This window comes from Bos mutus, chromosome X (assembly GCF_027580195.1).
Source record: "Bos mutus isolate GX-2022 chromosome X, NWIPB_WYAK_1.1, whole genome shotgun sequence".
Classification (NCBI taxonomy): domain Eukaryota; kingdom Metazoa; phylum Chordata; class Mammalia; order Artiodactyla; family Bovidae; genus Bos; species Bos mutus.
Window position 1 is genome coordinate 94,993,145 of NC_091646.1, and position 21,889 is coordinate 95,015,033.

Genomic DNA, 21,889 nt, shown 5'->3' on the forward strand with positions numbered 1-21,889 from the left:
GGGTCATGAAGAGTCGGACACGACTGAGTGACTTCACTTTCACTTTTCACTTTCATGCATTGGAGAAGGAAATGGCAACCCACTCCAGTGTTCTTGCCTGTAGAATCCCAGGGACAGGGGAGCCTGGTGGGCTGCTGTCTGTGGGGTCGCCCAGAGTCAGACACAACTGAAGCTACTTAGCAGCAGCAGCATCATTAACCCACCTTGTAGTTTGCTATTGGATTTCTCTAGGAGAAAAAAATATCAGCACATAGTCTAAAAATTCATGTTTAAAAGATGCTGAAATAAATCATATTTTCTATCTTTATCCTAATTTAAATCTTAACAAAAATTTTGAATTTAGGCATTGATAAGCTTAGTGTTTTGATTATTATTAGAGTATTAAAAAAATATTTTTTGACTCATATCTGAGCCTGTGTATCTAATCAGGTTTGAGAAAACTGGTGAAGATGGAATAAAAGCTTTGCAACCATACCCATCACATGAGCATAGCCTGGTTAATATGTCACTTGATACCAAGTGTTAAGTCAACCTGATATATTAAACTGGAGGGAAAATTAGTAGAAGCCAAACAATGTTTGCCAAATACAAGGGGTAGCTACTGGCCTCCTGACTGCTACTCTGGAGTTACTTAGTCTTTCAATGGAATACACAGGACATTGAGCCAGGGAAAACAGACATGAGAAATACATCCCCATTTTTATCAGTATTTTCCACCCCTGCCTACAGATACTTACAACATAAAGACAACACTAACAATATTAAGTGAGACCATTAGTCAAAAATTGCTTATAGTATCCTTCATCCATAGATAGTCTGAAGGAAACAGTACTGGGAATGTAGTTGGATCCATATTTTAAGGGCAAAATCTAAACGATACTTTAATATAGGCATGGAACTGAAGTCTCCTGGGGTGACTTTGTTTTAATCCATAACCACAGACCAAGCCCTTCTCTTCTTCTGTTAGTCAAGCAAGGAGTTGTACCTCTCTGGTGAACACAGCTGCACTAGCTCTTTAAATATCCATGCAATTAGCACAAAGAACTATAATGGAACTAAATGGCCACAGCCAAGAAGCCACCTACACACACTTAATATTCAAAGGAAGAACACTGGCATTTAATCATGGGGATAGTCACACTTAACCATGACATTTTAAAAGTTATTACTAAGAAATAAGGAAATGTGACCAACGTATAGAAGGAAAAAGTATCATCACTGCAGTCAGAAAACATTCACAAGGACAGACAGTACAAGCTGGAGAGCTGGTATGCAAGCCATCCTCATCATGAGAAATGAAATGTTCACGTGGGATACTTACTTGATCTGGGTTGTTCCCTTTATCTACAGAAAACACAACTACTTCTTCTCTCGTTTGCCTATTTCTTTCTTCATCTTTGTTTTCTGCTCTACGGTCTAGGAGCAGAAACTTAATTTCCCACTTTCCTTGCACCTACTCTGGATTGAATCATGTCTTCTAAAAAGATATATTCAAATCCTAACTTCCACTACCTGAGAGCTTGATCCTTTTTGGGGAATAAGATCTTCCCAATTGTAACCCAGGGAAGAAGAGTTTATACTCGGTGAGCTGTTATTGTTTAGTTGTGCATTCATATCTGACTCTTTGTGATCCTATGGACTGTAGCCCACCAGGCTCCTTCATCCATGGGATTTCCCAGGCAAGAATACTAGAGTGGGTTGCCATCTCCTTTTCCAGGGGATCTTCCTGATCAAGGATCAAACACATGTCTCCTCCTTAGCAGATGGATTCTTTACCACTAAGCCAACAGGGATACTGGATGAGGGTGGGCCTTAAATCCTTATTTCCTTATCCTGGTGGCCTTTTAAGAGTCAGAGACACAGGGAGGAGGAAGACCATCTGCTGATAGAGGCTGAGATTATAGCCATGCACCCACAAGCCAAGGAACACCAAGGATTGCCAACTAATGCCAGAAGGTAGGAAAAGTCAAGAGAGGATTCTTTCCTAGAGCATAGCTGTGCCAATGTCTTGGTTTTGGAATTCTAGGCCCCACAACTATGAGAAGACAAATTTCTATTGCTTTAAGTCATCCAACTTGTGGTATTTCATTACAGCAACTCTAAGAAAACTAACACAGCATCTATTAAATTATTCTCCTTCCTTTCTTTGTTCACCAAACCTAGTGGTTGTTTAGTCACTAAGTCGTGTCCAACTCTTGTGACCCATGGACTGTAGCCCGCCAGGTTCCTCTGTCTATGGCATTTTCCAGGCAAGTGTAATGGAGTGGACTGTCATTTCCTTCTCCAGGGAATCTTCCTGACCCAGGAATTGAACCCAGGTCTCCTGCATTGCAGGAAGATTCTTTACCGGCTGAGCTATGAGGGAAGCCCAAATCTTGGTAAATTACCACAAAAACAAACTTAGACACTGAGTTCATCCATCTCAGTGTGGCTATGACCCAGGAATTCCTCACTCACTAGAATTTCTGCTGACAAACCTCTAAATTTATCTCACCTCCATAACATATTTCCTCTACTACTGCCTTCATATCACTCATTGATGAATAAAGTCACAGAAGTGAACTGGCTCCAAATCAAAGCAAGGCCACAAACATAATCAGGCCCTCATTACTACTCTTTATATTTTTTAAAACATATTTACCATTTTCTAATTATTGATATTGTGTTCCTTTCATAAGTTATATCAGATTTCTAACTTCAATTCGCAAGCATTCAATTCTATCTCTACCAAACGCTGCTAATTGCCTATGATAAACATGTTTCTAAAACTATTTTTCTCCTGCAGTCTCCCTCATTTTCTTATTACACTAAACATATTTTATTACTGTATATTTTGTCTGGAAATGCATATGGTCTCCTTTATTTTTTCCCATTCCAAAGAAAAAAGACTTTCTCTTTTGTAAAGGTTTCTTTTTCCTTTTCAATGAGAATGGACATTGTTATTATTTCAGTCACTCATCATAATAATTAATTTTAGAATAGTTTTTTCATCCCAGAAAGAAATCTTGCAGCAATCATACACTATTACCCTTTCCACCCATCATATAGTAATCTCCTATCCCTATGGGTTTGTCTATTCTGGACAGTTCATATAAATGGGATTATTCAATGTGTGGTTCCTGCGACTGACTTGTGAATTATTCAAAATGTGGTTCCTGATAATGTTCTTCATAAATGGTACCATGTTAGATACATAGAAGGGGAAAATAAATTTTAATTCATTATTCATACTAATGAAATAAAAGATCAATAAAAGATCAGACCTAAAAATAACTACAACATTAAAAAAAGCAAAAACAAAATTGGAAAAACCAATCTCTGACAGCTTTGTGACTTTAAGATATCTTACTTACATAGGATACAAAAAGCATAAAATGTAACTGCCTCAAAATTGCAAACTTCTGCTCATTCATGAAAAGTGTTGAGAAAATTAATAGACAAAGCTGCAACCTAGAGGAAATTATTCCCTAACCACTCTCTTGACAAAGGACTAGTATCCTGAAGAGAAATATGCTTATCATTTATATTATTCAATAATATAAACATAACAAACATCTGTGTATTTTACAGTTAAACAATTAGACAAATGAAAAACCAAAATTGGAGAAAAATTTGAAGAGACTTCAGAAAAGGACATATAGGAATGACCAGAAAGCCATGTGAAAATACTCAATATCATTAGTCACTGCTGCTGCTGCTGCTGCTAAGTCACTTCAGTAGTGTCCAACGCTGAATTCCCTGGGATTCTCCAGGCAAGAACACTGGAGTGGGTTGCCATTTCCTTCTCCAATACGTGAAAGTGAAAAGTGAAAGGGAAGTTGCTCAGTCATGTCTGACCCTCAGCAACCCCACGGACTGCAGCTTTCTAGGCTCCTCCGTCCATGGGACTTTCCAAGCAAGAATACTGGAGTGGGGTGCCACTGCCTTCTCTGCATTACTACTTCTACTACTACTACTACTAAGTCACTTCGGTCGTGTCCGACTCTGTGCGACCCCATAGACGGCAGCCCACCAGGCCCTGCCATCCCTGGGATTCTCCAGGCAAGAACACTGGAGTGGGTTGCCATTTCCTTCTCCAATGCACAAAAGTGAAAAGTGAAAGTGAAGTCACTCAGTCGTGTCCGACTCTTAGCAACCCCATGGACTGCAGCCCACCAGGCTCCTCCATCCATGGGATTTGCCAGGCAAGAGTACTGGAGTGGGGTGCCATTGCCTTCTCTCCGCATGTGTTACCATTACAGTCTCCCAGAAGATCAAGCATTGGTGTGGGTATGGAGCAACTGGAACTTTCATACTTTGCTAGAGACAATCACTTTTCAGTAACAATTTGGTAGTTTCTCATAACATTAAAAATACACTATTATATAACCCAGCCATTCCACTCCTAGTTATTCAAAAATGAAAGCACGTTTCTACATAAAGTCTTTAACATAAATATTCTTAGCATCCCTATTCTTAATATCCCAAATCTGGAAACAACCCATATGTCAATCAACAGATATATACACTATGATATATCCACATAATGAAAAATTACACAACAATAAAAAGGAATGAACTACTGATACACACAGCAACAAAGATTTCTAAAACAGGTTTACTGAAGGAAGGTAGGCATATGTGCACATGCACACACATACACTCCTCAAACAAAAGTGCAGACTATCTAGTTTCTCTTATGCCTTTAGAAAGGGCAAAAATAATCTACAGGTAAAGAAATCAGAGTAGGTATTAACTGAGTCAGGAGATAGGAAGGGTTGAGTATGGAAGATAGGTAAACTTTCTAGCGGAGAAGGCGATGGCACCCCACTCCAGTACTTTTGCCTGGAGAATCCCATGGACGGAGGAGCCTAGTGGGCTGCAGTCCATGAGGTCGCTAAGAGTTAGACACGACTGAGTGACTTCACTTTCACTTTTCACTTTTGTGCATTGGAGAAGGAAATGGCAATCCACTCCAGTGTTCTTGCCTGGAGAATCCCAGGGATGGAGGAGCCTGGTGGGCTGCTGTCTATGGGGTCACACAGAGTCGGACATGACTGATATGACTTAGCAGCAGCAGCAGCAAACTTTCTAGGGGAATGGAAAAGTTCTATATTTTGATTAAAGTGCTGGTCAAAATGGTATATAAGTTTTTTGAAATTTCTTAAATTGTACCCTTAAAACAGGTGCATATACTGTATGTGAACTTTAGTAAGTTTTGTATAATAGTTGGAAGAAAATATCCATTTAGGCACAATATTATTCATTTCAACATCCCTTTCAAAAGCAAAGAAAGTGGGAAAACAGAGATGAGTTGGATTACTTTGCTAGGGCTGCTGTAACAAAGTGTCAAGAATGCAGTCACTTAAATAATAGAAATATCTTGCCTCGTGGTTCTGGAAGCTGTAAGTCTGAGATCAAGGTACCAGCAGGGCTATGCTCCCTCTAACCCCGCCCTGGCTTCTAGCACTTCTCAGCTTGTGGCAGGTTAACTCCAATCTTCCCACGACGCACCCTCTCTGTGCATGCATGTCTGTGTTCACACGGTTTTCCTTTGATAAAGACACCCAGGCTTCCCAGGTGGCTCAGTGGTAAAGAATCCGCCTGCCAATGCAGGAGACGTGGATTTGATCCCTGGCTTTGGAAGATCCTCTGGAGGAGGAAAAGGCAACCCACTCCAGTATTCTTGTCTGGGAAATCCCCTGGACAGAGGAGCCTGGTGGGCTACAGTCTAAATTGTCGCAAAGAGTCAGACACGGCTGAGCATGCTCACTACATTAAATTAGGGACCCATCCTACTTTAATAACAGTCCTCCTTCCAAATAAGGTCACAGTCTGAGGAACTGAGAGTTAGGACTTAAAGGGGACACACTACAACCCAAAATGCGTTTAAAATGATGGTATATCTATAAATCAGAGCAGTGTTGCTCTTTTATAAACCATATTCAGCTTTCATAAATCATATTCTGAATTATAACTCAGAATATTATCAAATACTAAGTTCTGTAATTAAAAGAATAAACCCAGGTTAATATTTACACACATATCTATATATAGGCATAAATATTCATGCATATGATGTATGTAAGATTGTTTCTAGAAGTATAATTCTGTGAATAAACAGGTACCACAACACTATTATTTTGTTATTTTTGTGTTGGCACAATCATAAATTTCTTGAATGGTAAACTAGCTGTACCATAGGGATGGATTCAGTTTTCTAAGCCCTTTTCTTCATTCACCATGACTTCACACGGAACAATAGATAACTGCTTCAGAGGACAGCTGGAAGTTCTTTTATCATACAGAGATAGTCTGTATCAATAGGCTTACTGCATGAAAGAAGTTTATCCAAATGTCTCTAGGTGTGAGGAGCACGAAAGAAACATTTGATTTCAGACAGAGCACATCAACTGACTGATAATTTGTTCACTCAGTCTAAAACTTCAGATCCTATAAATGAGGTATCAAATTTCCTTAAAAAATCAATTTAAATTAGCTGTCTTTTATTCATAATATTATTTCCACACAGACCAAAGAGTAGCCAAGTTTGACAGGAAAGTAGCAACTGAGATAGAAAACATCAAATAGTAAGGCTCTCTGGGCATAACTGCCATGATTTGATCCTAAAAGTACTTGAGACATCTTACATTCATATTCTGAGATATGGAGAGAAACTAATAAAAAGAAACTAAGATAATCAAACCAATACTGTAAACCAATCATCAACCAATTAAAAATCAATATTAAAGTAAAACAAAAAAAAAAAGAAAAAAAAAGGTAAATTTATATGTGATATAGAGAAGATATTTTTTCATGTTTTGAGAGCTCTGGGTTTATTCGTAGTGGAGAATAGGCAGTAAGCTGCTTGAGTTCCCCCACCCTCTGCTAACAAAACTGAGAACAGGCCAGGATAAGATTTCTGCCAGTTCAAGATTTAGATAGCCGCCTTCTGAACTGGGAGAATGTAGATAGCATGGACACCATATTCCACAACGAGTGAGCATACAGCCCCAGCCCCTACACCAGTACCACTAAGTATCACTATTCAATCACCCCAATAGCAAAGACTTGACAATTCATATCAAAATTGTAACTATATTTCTCTGTAACAATATAACTGTATAGTCTTGAGTTTGACTGGACCTAGACCAAGAGAGTAACTGGGAGCCCCTAGCTGTTACTGTATCAAAGACAAGATTTTCTTGCAGAACTTACTGGGTTATCAGTTTAATTTCATTATCAGTTATGCACCCATAAGAGAGCCCTGTGGATATGCATGTTGTCTTAAGCAAAGTCAGATATCTAATCATTTTACTGAGAGTATTCGCCAACTCTTTCCACCAGGCCAAATCTCAGGTACGGAAAATTGATTAGCTCATTAGACATCTCATCATAAAATGCACTTACTTTCCCCATCTGTGAAAAGAATCTCTCCTGTGTACTTAATTTTTACCTTTTCCCCATTTGTGCTCCCATTCTGTTCTCCTCTGTAGCTTGCCCCCTCTAATACATGTGACCTATTACAAAACACATGGACTCTGTTAAACCATATATATGCACGTATGTATTTTTTAAGTATTAGTTTGTGTGTGTACCCATGAACAACTATCTTTTTATTTTTGAACATGAGGAATTTCAGGTTTCTGTGTAGACATCTGGGTGGAGGTAAAACTAAAGAACTGGATACATGAGTTTCAAAATCAGAAAAGAGATATTAGCTACAGGTAACACTGAGGATTCATCAACTTTTAAGTGATAGGTGGACATCAGGGGCAAGTGCAGGATGAGAAAAGATACATATGCATGAAACAGTGCAGTGAGTTTAAGATAGTGCTACACAGGCTCTGTGGCGAGGTACACATACATAGTAAAACATGAAATTGATGAATTCTGCATACTTAAGACCAAAGCAGATATTACAATCTAAGATGATGGCTTATATTAGGTTTAAATCATTTATTTTCTAAGATTTCAACTGCATATTCGAAGGACATAGCATCAACAAATTTGACATGCTACAGCCTAATCAAGCAAATAATTGCTTACAAAATCTATTTTGGAGAACTATTTTTCTGATGGAGAAGCTGTAAATGGATGATCAAGTGCCGGGAGCCAGCACGGGAGTTCCCACCCATGACAAAGGTCATGCGGAGAGGATCTGACATGCAAAGGCAAATCAGAACTCAAGAGGCCCCCTGGACCTGCCCAGTATCTACCCCAAAACCAAAATCTGTCTGTTTTACTATTTCACAACTTTCACCAACTCTTCTGACATTAACGGGGGGCTATCCCCGACCACCTTTCTCTGTAAAAAAATCAACTTAAAACTCTAGTTAATAAGTCTCCTGGGCATAATAGGAGTGTTTCAATTCAAACCCCTCTGATGACTTTCTAGCTTGCCTGACAGGTTTGTTCAGATTCACGGCCTCCCAACCACGAAGCTTAAGATATTCTAACAATGCAGAGCTTCTCAGAGAGTTAAAATTGTTAGAATAGAACTAGTAGAGGATTTCTTTGTTGAGCTAATGCTTGCTGCCAAGTTTCCATATCCCTTACCTACTGTGTCCCTGGGAGTGTATTGATTAATATAGTTGGTGTATAGAAGTGTAAGTAGTAGCTTTAATGTTTGTAACCTTGGACCCTTGAGTTAATTCTTTTCTTGTTATAGCCCACCACACTTTTGCCCTATAGGAATGCAACTTTATCTAATGCTTTCAGAGGGTGGTGCCTGACTTTAGAATAATCACCTTTAGAGAAAAATAAGTTTTATGAAGAAAGGGTCATAAAATGTTAACAGGCTTCCTGGCCAGAAGATGATGTAAATCACCTAAAGCTTTTGCATATGATAAGTTTGCAGAAAGTAAGCCTGGCTTCGATAAGGATCAAGGGCTGCTGACCTTGCATGACTCTCTACCGCCCCCCCCACCCTCCCCATTATCCTCTATGTACAACTTAAGGTATAAAAACTACTTTGGAAAATAAAGTGCAGGCCTTGCTCACCAAAGCTTGGTCTCCCCATGTCGTTCTTTCTCTTTCCTTTTCCTTTTCAGGCTGATTTCCTGGAGTGCAGGGGGCTTCTGTGTTCACTTTCCTGCCTGGGCTTCTAAGACCCACTCGAGAAGGTGCCTAAGGTGGGGCACTTTCAGCTATTCGAGAGGGCGCCTGTGGCCTACGTGAACAGAGCAAGTCCCGTGCTGGGCTTTATTGGCTTTCTGAGTAAATCAAGGAATATCAGCCTCTTTTCTCTCCTCTATTTTCTTAACTGCAAAATTCTTTCCTTATCTCTTTCTCTATTTCTCTCGGTCACCGACGCCATCCTCCCGAGGGAATCCCTGGATCCAACTGGGGCTGGACCCTGGTAATCAAGTGATTTTCCTAAGATTTGCGATAAATATCAATTAAGTTAACCCTCTGTCTTGCTTATTCTTGGGTGATCAAAACCATCCCCAAGAAGAAGAAATGCAAAAAGGAAAAATGGCTGTCTGAGGAGGCCTTACAAACAGCTGAAAAAAGACAAGAAGTGAAAGGCAAAGGAGAAAAGGAAAGATATATTCATCTGAATGCTGAGTTCCAGAGAATATCAAGGAAGGTTTTCTTATCTCTCCTAAGTGATCAATGCAAAGAAATAGAGGCAAACAATAGAATGGGAAAGACTAGAGATCTCTTCAAGAAAATTAGAGAGACCAAGGGAACATATCATGAAAAGATGTCAACAATAAAGGACAGAAATGGTATGGACCTAACAGAAGCAGAAGATATTAAGAAGAGGTGGCAAGAATATACAGAAGAACTACACAAAAAATATCTTTATGACCCAGATAATCACGATGGTGTGACCACTCACCCAGAGCCAGACATCCTGGAATGCAAAGTCAAGTGGGCCTTAGGAAGCAGCACTACGAACAAAGCTAGTGGAGGTGATGGAATTTCAGGTGAGCTATTTCAAATCCTAAAAGATGCTGCTGCTAAAGTGTTGCACTCAATATGCCAACAAATTTGGAAAACTCAGTGGCCACAGGACTGGAAAAGGTCAGTTTTCATTCCAATCCCAAAGAAAGGCAATGCCAAAGAATGTTCAAACTACCACACAATTGCACTCATCTCACACGCTAGTAAAGTAATGCTCAAAATTCTCCAAGCCAGGCTTCAACTGTACATGAACCAAGAACTTCCAGATGTTCAAGCTGGTTTTAGAAAAGGCAGAGGAACCAGACATCAAATTGCCAACATCAATTATCATCATTGAAAAAGCAAGAGAACTTCAAAAATATCTACTTCTGCTTCACTGACTATGCTAAAGCCTTTGACTGTGTGGATCACAACAAACTGTGGAAAATTCTTAAAGAGAAGGGAATACCAGACCACCTCACCTGCCTCCTGAGAAATCTGTATGCAGGTCAAAAAGCAACAGTTAGAACCAGACATGCAACAACAGACTGGTTCCAAACTGGCAAAGGAGTACGTCAAGGCCGTATATTGTCACCTTGCTTATTTAACTTATATGCAGAGTACATCATGCAAAATGCCAGGCTGGATGAAACACAAACTGAAATCAAGTTTGCAGGGAGAAATATCAATAACCTTAGATATGCAGATGACACCACCCTTATGGCAGAGAGTGAAGAGGAACTAAAAAGCCTCTTGATGAAAGTGAAAGAGGAGAGTGAAAAAGTTGACTTAAAACTCAACATTCGATAAACTAAGATCATGGCATCTGGTCCCATCACTTCATGGCAAATGGTTGGGGAAACAATGGAAACAGTGATAGACTTTATTTCTTGGGTTCCAAGATCACTGCAGATGGTGATTGCATCCATGAAATTAAGAGATGCTTGCTCCTTGCTAGAAACGCTATGACAAAATTAGCATATTAAAAAGTAGAGATGTTACTTTGCCAACTTAGGTCCATCTAGTCAAAGCTATGGTTTTTCCAGTAGTCACGTATGGATGTGAGAGTTCGACCATAAACAAGGCTGAGCACCGAAGAATTGATGCTTGTGAACTGTGGTGTTGGAGAAGACTCTTGAGAGTTCCTTGGACAGCAAGGAGATCAAACCAGTCAATCCTAAAGGAAATCAGTCCTGAATATTCATTGGAAGGACTGATGCTGAAGCTCCAATGCTTTGGCCACCTGATGTGAAGAACTAACTCACTGGAAAAGACCCTGATGCTGAGAAAGATCGAAGGTAGCAGGAAAAGTGGACAACAGAGGATGAGATGGTTGGATGGCCTCACTGACTTGATAGACAGGAGTCTGAGCAAGCTCCAGGTATTGGTGATGGACAGGGAAGCCTGGCATGCTGCAGTCCATGTGGTTGCAAAGAGTAAGACAGGACTTTGTGACTGAACTGAACTCTGTCCTGCTTGTGTCTTTCCCAGGACTTGTAACGTGATCTAACTCCCTTAGTTGATTATATCATTGCTTTAAGAGTTTGCAAGACTACCATTCATTCTCTTTAATGTTAGCTTAGATACCAGATTTCATAGAAAACCACTTAATATGTCCAAACAAAAGTGACCCACTCTTACTGCCAAATGATAAGGGTAGGGCTGAATAACATAGGGTTATGCCACTGCCACACTGACTTATTTCCTTCACTAATACACAGTCCTATCTGTAAAGGAAGACTCTAATTCTATACCATGCATTCCTAGTATGGGAATGAGTGATGTTCCCTGTCTGTTATAGGCTCTTTGGCTAAGAGAACAGCACACACGCACACTTACACCACAATAAAACAAGACAAAAACAAACAAACAAAAACAGTGATATCAAATCCACATGGCAAATGGGCATTAAGAGCTTGTTAGCAATTTCCATGCAATGAGTGGGGTTCACTTAATGCTTTTCATTAACACACTAGCTGCTGAGGTTCCCAAAACCCTGTGGAGAACATTCCATAAAGATGACACCCTGAAAAGTGTGACTTCAAGTAGATGGAATTAACGCTGGTGTCATATATTGGTTATGTTTCCTGCTTTTCATCATAATATTAAACATAAAGCCAATATTAAACAGGTGAGTGGCTTAAAGTTGTACAGAGATTACTCGTTTCATTGACCTTTGCTTTACTGCACTTCACAGACACTGTTTTCTACATACTGAAGGTTTGTTACAACCCTGCATTATCAGACTGATGGTTAGCATTGGTTAATGCACTGGGATGACCCAGAGGCATGGTACGCGGAGGGAGGTGGGAGGGGGGGTTCAGGATGGGGAGCACGTGTACACCCGTGGTGGATTCATGTTGATGTATGGCAAAACCAATACTATATTGTAAAGTAATTAACTTCCAATTAAAATAAATAAAAACAAAAATAAAAATTCAGGTATGTACATTTTTAAGACATGGCTCTTTTGCAACTGAATAGACTACTGTGTAGGGTAAACATAACTTTTATATACACTGGGAAACCACTTCCCCCCACTCCCCCAAAAAAGGGGTGTTAGTTGCTTTACTGTTGTGGTCAAACCTGCAATATCACAAAGGCCTGCCTGTACCAAGGGCCTAGAGAAACAAAACAACTTTAGCAAGTTCCTGGCAACATAGTTAAGTAGGGATTGGGATTTCAATTGGATCCTCAAGGCAGTTTCTATTTTCAGGTTGGCAAGTTTGGAGAATAGGTGTTACGTATATCATTGCGGACAGGAGTGAGACTCCCTCATCATGCCTGGCCTCACTGCACTGTGACAGAGTATATGGAGGCCTGAGAAGGACACTGACCAGAGAGAGGGCAGACCCCTGGAGTTCTCAGTTCAGTCAAGGTCCTGACACTGAAAACTGTGCCCAGAAGAACACCCAGAACTCAACAGTTTTTATGGATAGGTTACACTTGTTTCAGCAAAACTGAATGACAGAAGTGAGGAAATTATCAATGATTCATACTGTTACCATTAGATTTTATCCCCAAGAAGAATCAGGTTTTTAGCTAAGTGAGCAATTAGAATAACTTTCAATTTATCAAAGATTTTTCTGACCAAACTTAGCTTCTTTGCTTGTTTTATGTAAAGCTGCTTTAATATTTTTGAGAACACTTTTTTTCAGGAGTTAGCATGTGCTGTGGAGAGAATATGTATCCCCACAAAATCTACCATGTGAAGACAACACGAAAAAAATGGTTGTTTATGAACCAGGAAGAGGACATTACCAGATACCCAATTTGTCAGTGACCTAATTGTGGACTTCCCAGTCTTCAGAACTGTGAGAAATAATTGTTGCTTAAGCCATGTAGTCCATGGTAGTTTTGTTTCAGAAGTCCAAATGAACAAAACAGTGTATTATTTTAGCATGTTATTCCAGAGTCAGAGAGATCTTCATTAAAATCTTGGTTCTATCATATTCCAGCAGTGTAGCTTTGGGCCTCATCTTCCTTTATCTAAAAGGAGATAAATGGTATCTCCCTATATGCTTCTCCTGACAATTAAAAGGTGGCTATGATTGGGTGTTATTTTAACTCTAATTGATATATTCACCTCTTCCACCTCTCTTTGAACTGCGTCGTATATAGAATCACTCAGATTATTTTACTTCTTTTGAGGTAAAACAGAAGTAAAATTTCACTAGTACCTAGCCATTGAGGTACCAGTGAAATTAATGAATTTTTCATACAATGTATATGTTTTCTATCAAAAATATCTGTATCACAATTCTTCCAGCCACCCAGACATAGCTGACTTTTAATGAATCAGATTAATATAGTCAATGTAAAGTTTTTAAATATATCTGCTGAGTATGGAGGATGATCAGTGACACAGGAGATAAGAGATAAGGACAGACGAGTGATGTTACATTTTTGCCCAGCGATCTTACTATGCACAGAGGGAGACAAGGATGGTTGAGGTAAATAGGGGCACAGAGTAAGACAGTCCTTTGGAGAAGGACAATCAGAAAATTTTTCATTGAGAAGGTAAAGTTTGAGTTGACTCTAGAATTGCAACTCATTAGCAGGACAAGGATGAAAGACATTTCTGGCACTGGTAATTGGATTTGCAAAATCATGGTGGTATATGATGGCATGGTGGTTTGAAAGAACGAAGAGTAGCCTGATACTTAGCAAAAGGGACATGAAGATGGATGGAGGAGTTGAAACAAGAGAAATAGGGCTAAATGACATTCTATCTTGAGAACACCCTAAAGGCATTTGCTTTTATCAGTCATCGTCTGTGTGAACAATAATTATCCACAGCCTCAGGCTGAGTATTCAATGGCAAAATCTGAACATACATGACAGAGAAGAAAAACATACTGAGCACCCATTACGTGTCAATCTCAAGACTAAGGACTAACACATGGTCATATTTAACTGACATAAAATGTATGATGAGTTCCATCCCCTTTCACACTGCCACAGATCAACTCACATGCAAAGATTCTGGGTTAAACAATACAAGGAGACTTGACTGTTATCCTCTGCTGATGATATCACAGCTGTTTTAAAAATATCAATTTTGGTGGCTTAAAGACTTAAACACAAGACAAGCACCACAAAACTCCTAGAAGAGAACATAGGCACAACATTCTGTGACATAAATTATACCAATGTTTTCTTAGGTCTCCCAAGGCAATAGAAATAAAAACAAATGAATGGGACCTAATCAAACTTAAAAGCTTTTGCTCAGCAAAGGAAATCATAAACAAAATGAAAAGACAACAGAATGGAAGAAAGTATTAGTAAGTGACGCAATAGGCAAGGGCTTCATCTACAAAGTACATGAACAACTCAGTAACAAAAAACCAAACAACCCAATTGAAAAATGGACAAAAGACCTTAACAGACATTTTTCCAAAGAAGACATACAGACAGCCAGTAGGCACATGAAAAGATGCTTGACATCACTAATTACCAGAGAAGTGCAAATCAAAAGTACAATGAGGTACCACTTCAGTCAGAATGGCCATCATATGGATGTGGAGGAAAGGAACCCTCCCACACTGTTGGTGGGAATCTAAGTTGGTAAAGCCACCATGGAAAACAGTATGGAGGTTCCTCAGGAAACTAGAAATAGAATTATCATGTGATCTAGCAACCGTATACCTGGGCACATACCTGGACAAAACTATAATTCAACAAGATTGAACATGAACCCCTATGTTCACAGCAGCACTATTCACAATAGCCAAAACATGGAAATGATCTAAATGTCCACTGATGGATGAATGGATAAAGAAGATGTGGTATAATGGAATACTACTTGGTCATAAAAAAGAAGGAAATAACGCCATTTGCCACAACATGAATGACACTAGAGATTATCATACTAAGTGAAGTCAGAAATAGACAAATGCCATATGATATCATTTATATGTGGAATATAAAATATGGCACAAATGAACCTATCTAAAAAACAGAAATAGACTCACACATAGAGGATAGACTTGTGGTTGCCAAGGCGGCGGGGGGATGGACTGGGAGTTTGGGTTGGCAGATGCAAACTATCATATTTAGAATGGATAAACAACATGGTCCTAATGTATTGCACAGGGAACTATATTAAATATCCTGTGAGAAACCATAATGGAGGAAAATATTAAAAATGTATATATGTGTATAACTGAGTCACTTTGTTGTACAGCAGAGATTAGCACAACATTGTAAATCAATTATACTTCAATTTAAAAAATAAAGAATTTGTTGTAGTAGAGCCAGCACCACGTAAAGATATTTAAGTTTATGCCCTGCTCTGTTTGGCATCCAGTAAGTCAACTTCCCCTGACATATTTCCACTGTAAAACATGAAGGGATGGACCAAGTGATGTCTGCCATCATTTCCTGAAAAACAAACAAACAAACAAAAAAAAACAAACTTTTTAGCTAGATTAAGAAAGAAGACTCAAATTAATGAAATTAAAAATTAAAAATGTCCCAACCAAAAAAACCCAGGACCAGATTGGTTACATTGGCAAAACTTGCTTAACATTTAAATAGGTATTAATGACTACAGTTAATAAAACTGTATTGTATACTTGAAATTTGCTACAAAAGTAGGTCTTAAGTGTTCTAACTAAACCAAAAAAAGAAAAATAATAAGAAAAATAATAACTGTGTGAGTCTATGCATGTGTTAATTAACTTGATTGTGGTAAGTTTCACAACGTACATACATACAAAATTATTCTGTTGTACACCTTAAATATATACAATTTATATGATTTTCCAATTATACTTCAATAAAGCTGGAAAAAGAATTAATGCTTATCCTTCTCAAACTTTCCCAAAAACTGAAGAGGGAACATTTCCAAACTCATTTTATGAAGCCAGAATTACCCTGACACCAAAACCAGACAAATAAACAGTAAGAAAATAATGATAAGCCAATATCCCTGATGAATACTTATGCAAAATTTATCAACAAAATGCCAGCAAACTGAATTCAACAGCACATTAAAAGGATTACACACCGTAACCAAGGGGGATTTATCCCTGGCATGAAAATATGATTCAACATATCAAAATCAGTAAATGTGATACACCACATTAACAAAATGAAGGACGAAATTCACATGATAATCTCAATAGATACAGAAAAAGCGTATAATAAAATTCAACATTTTTATGATAAAAAATAGCAAATTAGGTATAGAAAGATACTACCTCAATATAACAAAGGCCTTAAGTGTAAAGCCCACAGCCAACATTATTCTCAGTGGTGAAAAACTGAAAGCTTTTCCTCTAAGATGTGAAACAAGGCAAGGATGCCCACTCCAGTCATTTCTATTCAACACAGTGATTCAAGTCCTAGCCAGAGAAACTAGGTAAGGAGAGAAATAAATGGCATTCAAATTACAAAGAAAGAAGTAAGATTATTCCTGTTTGCAGATGATATGATAAAGAAAACCCCAAAGACCATACAAAAGATGTTAGAACTGAAAAATGTATTCAGAAAAGTTTCAGAATACAAAAATCAAAACACAAAAGCCAATTTTGTTTCAACACACTAATAAACTGTCTGAAAAGGTAGATAGAAAAACAGTCTTATTTATAAAAATATCACAATACTTCATAATAAAATTAAGGAAGTGAAGGGCTTGAACACTTAAAACAAAAAAACACTGATGAAAGAAATTTAAAATGACACAAATGAATACATCCTGTGTTCATGGATTTAAAGACTTAATATTGTTAAAATATCTGTACTACCCAATGTGATTTAGAGATTTAATGCAACTCCTAGCAATATCCTTAATGGCATTTTCTCCCAGAAAATGAGGGAAAAAAAAATCATATGGAACCACAAAAGATCTCGAATAGCCAAAACAATTCTTGAAAAATATGACTCAACCTGAAGGGATTACATTACTGATTTCTATATATGTTATAATGCTCTAGGCTTCCCAGGTGGTGCGAGTGGTAAAGAACCCACCTGCCAGTGCAGGAGACAGAAGAGATACAGGTTCGATCCCTGGGTCGGAAAGGACATGGCAACCCACTCCAGTATTTTTGCCTGGAAAATCTCATGCAGAGAGGACCCTGTGGGCTACAGTCCATAGCGTCGCACAGAGTCAGACACCATGGAAGCAACTTAGCCTGCATGCAATCATAACAGTACACTACTGGCATAAGTCATACCAATGAATGGAACAGTATAGACAGCCCAGAAATAAATCCACACATATATGCTCAACAGATCTTTTGACATCTGTGTCAAAAATACACAGCAGGGAAAGACTAGTCTCTTTAACTAACGGTGATGGTAAAAGTGGTTATCTGCATGCAACTGAGGAAAATTGAGACCTTCATTTACACCATATGCAAAAATCAACTCAAAATGGATTAAAGATTTAAATATAATATGTGAAGCTATGTAACTCTTAAAGGAAAACATAGGGGAAAAGATTCATGACATCAATCTAATGATATCATAAATCTAACACTAGAAGCACAGTGAGCAAAAGCAGAAATAGACAAGACTACATCAAACTAAAAGCTTTTGTAAAACAAATGAAACAATCAAGAGAATGAATCAAGAAAATGAAAAGCCAACTTAAGGGATGGGAAAATTTTTTTTTGTAATGATAAAGGGTTAATTTCCAAAACATATGAAGAACTCCTTTAACTCAGTAGCCAAAAAAAAAAAAAAAATACTATTAATCTACTTTTATAATGGAGCAAGAACCTGAATAGACATTTCTCCATAGAAACATACGAATGGGCAACATGTATATGAAAAGATGCTTGACCTCACTAATCAGGAAAATGCAAATCAAAACCACAGTGGATATCACGCCACACCTCTTAGTATGGATGTTATCAAAAGAACAAAACACAATTGTTGGTGAAGTTATGATCAATTGGAACACTTTTACACTGATAATGAGAATGCAAAATGGTACAGTGAGTTTTGAAAACAATATGGAGGTTCCTCAAAAAGTTCAAATTGGAAAAATCATATTAACTAGTCATCCTACTTTTGGGTATTTATCCATAGTAAATTGAAATCAGGGTCTTAAAGAGGCATTAGCACACCCATATTTAGCCTATTTACAATAGCCAATATGTAATAATAACCTAAATGTCCATAGAGAGATTAATGAATAAAGCAAGTGTGGTATATACATATAATAGACTACCATTTAGCCTTTAAAAAGGAGGAAATTCTGTAATATGTGACAACATGGATGAACCCAGAAGGTAATTATGCTAAGTAAAATAAGCCAGTCACAGAAGGACAAATACTACATGATTTCACTTATATGAGATATGGAAAATAGCCAAACCCAAAACAGTAAACCATAGAATTGTGGTTTCCAGGGGTTGAGTAGAGGGGTAAATGGAGTGTTGATAATCAATAGTTATAAAATATCAGTTTTGCAAGATGGATAATTTGTAGAGATCTGCTGAACAATATTGTACCTATGGATGATGATACTATATTTCACACTTACATTTTTAAGTGTCCTTGAATTCTTATGTTAAATGTTAAGTCTTCTAACCACAATAAAACTAGCAATAAAAAGAAACCATCTTGTGGCACCTTAATCTTGGATGGCTAGCCTTCAAAATTCTGTGAAAATGAATTTGTTGGTTAAGCCACCCGGTCTGGTCCTTTGTTAGGGCAGCCTGAATAGACTAATACACCAGGGGAATCATTGCCATGTTGTTCCTCCTGTCCCAAGGTTCCTAGTCAGCTCATCGCCTTTCTGCCTTTCAGAGTGTTCTTTCACTATTTTACTGTGTCAGGTTTAGGACTTTTCATTTTAAGACTGAAGACCTAGAAGAACGGGGTCACCTCCTTCTTGGCTGAAAGCGGAAGTCATCAGGCAGAATTACAGGATGATTGTAAACTGTTTTCAATTTGTAAGGGAGCCAATGAAATAGGCCTATGTCAGCTATGTGTCAGGACTAGCTGTTTCTCTTGTGACTCTCCTGTTCATAATGCTATATGCTCAGCATGAATGGGAATAAAATATATATCAGATTCAGTCCCTACATCACTGTCCTCTCTTACTTTATTCTCCAAGGATACCCACCTACAGACCCCGACCAGTTCAAACACCTAGACTTGATTCTTTGCTAGTTCCATGGGGAGTTAAGCAGCTTTATGGCACATCACGGAGAAGGCAATGGCACCCCACTCCAGTACTCTTGCCTGGAAAATCCTATGCACAGAGGAGCCTGGTGGGCTGCAGTCCATGGGGTCACTAGAGTCGAACATGACTGAGCGACTTCACTTTCACTTTTCACTTTCATGCACTGGAGAAGGAAATGGCAACCCACTCCAGTGTTCTTGCCTGGAGAATCCCAGGGACAGGGAAGCCTGGTGGGCTGCCGTCTCTGGGGTCACACAGAGTCGGACACGACTGAAGTGACTTAGCATGGCACATCAATACTCACCTGTGCCTTTGTTATAAACCTCCATAGTGGACGCACTGCAAGCCTTACATTCGCCCCCTTCGAAGTTTAATTTCAGCCTATAGATATAGTATCTGCAAGGAGTAATATAAAATATATATATATACACACACACACACTTTTTTTTAAGTTAAGTATCTCCTTCATCCACAAGACACTTTAAATCTATAAAGAATTGACCACGATGGGATGGAAGTTGCTTCCTGTGGATTTTTAAGAAGGAAGATGGATCTTTTTGTCAGACCTGGATACTGTATTCTCTAAACTGGGAGGTTCCAGCGCCTTGATGCTTTCCTGGTCTCCCATTAAATTGTTCTTTAATATTGACTGAAAGGAGTAGGCAGTAACACTAAGAGCTGCCCTAGTGCCTCAAGGACCCCAGACATGTTACCATCTTCTGTTGGGTTACAGGATGGGATAACAAAGGAAGATTTGGCTTTCTTTCTCTTAGCTCAACGGTATCTGAGAAAATGGACTTCTGGCTTCTCCTGCTTCCCAAGGTGGCCCTCGGTTAGTTATGTAATTTCAAGTCTAATATGCCTTATTCCCCTCATTACTTTGCTATTTTTAAATGCTCAGCTTCAAGAATATACTGGCAATTAACTGTGGTGCTTCATAGACATTATTCTTAACCTCTGACCCCACAATTCATGTAATCTCTGCCCTTCCCAAAGATAATTCAGAGTGGCTAAAAGTTTCATGACTTGGAATTTTTAACATCTTTTTTTTTTTTGTGAACCAGAGGAGGGTAGTTACATTGGATGAACAGGTGAAAAGGTTTGGTGCTTAAAAGTCCTTTAACAAAACACTTTTCAGATTCACAATGAGTTCTTATCTATAAATAGTTATAATTAAGAGCATACATGTTAGTTTCTTAAATGTGTTCTAGGAAGTCTAAACCCCTCCTCTGCAAACAGAATGAAAAGCTATAAAGGCACAAGTAAATTACCCCAAAGTGACTTTTCACTTTCATGCATTGGAGAAGGAAATGGCAACCCACTCCAGTGTTCTTGCCTGGAGAATCCCAGGGACGCGGGAGCCTGGTGGGCTGCCGTCTATGGGGTCGCGCAGAGTCGGACACGACTGAAGCGACTTAGCAGCATTAAATTACCCCAAGTCATCTATACTTAATAATATCTAAATACCAGTGAATACTGCAATGAAAAACATGAAATATTTTCTATTTGCAAAACAATATTTACACTTTCAAACTGTATTTGGAGATGAAAACGAATTCTCCCAGCTACATACAAAGAACCCGTTAATTAAAGACGACCATTTAATTATTAGCAGTTTGCATAGTTAACCAAGGTTCATAATGTTCCAAGCTCCCCAGAAACCGCATTTTCTCACCTAAGTTGTGTGTTCCAGTTATCCTCAAAAGCCAAACTAGAAAGGACTCAGGATACCATAAAACTCAGACCTCATTGGGAGATAAGGAAACTGATGCTCTAGGTAAGTGGCTTGTCCGCAGTTATAAAACCAGTTGATCCTAGACTCAAACGCCCATTTCTTAACTTCTGGACTGTCAGTTTCAAAGCTTGGGCATTCCCTGGGTAAAATTTGAAACTGGTCCAGATACAGGGAGGGCAAGGAGAAACCAAAGACAGAAAAAGACCACTCCAGATAGGTAGGTGGCAGGTTTAAAAAACAAAAAAGAAGGGAACTTACATGTAAACTTTCTCTCCTGCAGCTGCAAGATGATCTCCTCATCCGCCCACCATCTCAAGAGGCTTTAACTAGGGGGCCTTCGTGTATCTGCGCAGGTGGTTTCAATAACACATTAGGCTCTGAGGCTGCGTCCCTGAGGTAGCTCCTGGGAGTGGGGGTGGGGTGTAAAGAAGCTCTGATTGACCACATCCAGCCTCCATCAGGGACCCGCCATCAACACTGACCAACAAGACATGGATGATTTTCACCTTTTAGTGGTGTATCAGAACATCTGTGGGGCATGCTAAACCACAGGCAGCCAGGTTCCCCCCCTAGGAGTTGCTGATTCAGATTATCAGAGGTGGGACCGGAGACTATGCATTTCAAATAAGATCCCAGACAGCTGC